The sequence below is a fragment of the Helobdella robusta genome (assembly GCF_000326865.2).
Source record: "Helobdella robusta unplaced genomic scaffold HELROscaffold_50, whole genome shotgun sequence".
In the NCBI taxonomy this organism is placed as follows: Eukaryota; Metazoa; Annelida; class Clitellata; order Rhynchobdellida; family Glossiphoniidae; genus Helobdella; species Helobdella robusta.
The window spans coordinates 237,566-238,637 of record NW_008705255.1 but is presented as its reverse complement, the minus strand read 5'-3'; positions in this window follow the sequence as shown (position 1 = coordinate 238,637).

The window sequence follows — 1,072 nt, the reverse complement described above, 5'->3', positions numbered from 1 at the left end:
AAAAAACATTAGCACGTGTAACAAAATACACGAATTAAACAGGAAACATGTAGGTATGTATGTGTGTGTGTGTGTGTGTGTATGTGTGTGTGTGTTGTGTGTGTATGATGATGAAGAGGATGATGAGGATGATGTTTGGTATAATCATTTAATTGCTTTTCAACATTTGCCGCCTTGCCTTCACGATTTTTTCCCGTAAAAAGTTCAATGTTAACCCTTTTTTTTACGTGTGTTTATTTAGTAGTATGTTTGTTTGAATGTTTTTGACATGTGTTTGTATGTATTTTTGTATGTGTCTGTGTTTATATTTTTTCTATGTTTGTTTGTATGCAATTGTTTTTATGTATATATATATATATATATATATATATATATATATATATATATATATATATATATATATATATGTGTGTGTGTATAAATGAGTGTATGTATCTGTGTGTGTGTGTCTGTATGTGTGTGTGTGTGTGTGTGTGTGTATGTGTCTGTATGTGTGTGCTTGTGTGTGTGTGTGTGTGTATGTGTAATCTAATTAGAAAAAAGTTTGATGGTAGATTTCAAGATTTATAACCATAGAGAGTTTATTTAATTCTTCATTTGTTCCTAAAAATAGATTCCTTTCATATTAATTCTTTCTAAATAAATCTGTGTATGAATGAACAAATGAATGAATGAATGGGTGAATGAATGCACGAACAATCAAACAAATGAATGAAAACAGTACTGAAAAATTAAAAAATGAACTGTTGAACAAATGAACGGATGAACAAAGGAATGAACGAATGAATGAATGAACGAACGAACGAACGAACGAACGAACGAACGAATGAACGAACGAACGAATGAACAAATGAATGAATGAACAAATGAATTAATGAACAAATGAATTAATGAAAAAATGAATGAATGTATAAACAAACTAATGAACAAATGGAGGAATGAATCAATGTGCAGAACTAAACAATGAACAACTGTGAAAATGAATAAAACAAATTGCACTGGCTACATTAAGTACATAAACATGCATTTGAGACTTGATGGCAAAACAAACAATAAATACGTGCTATTTGGC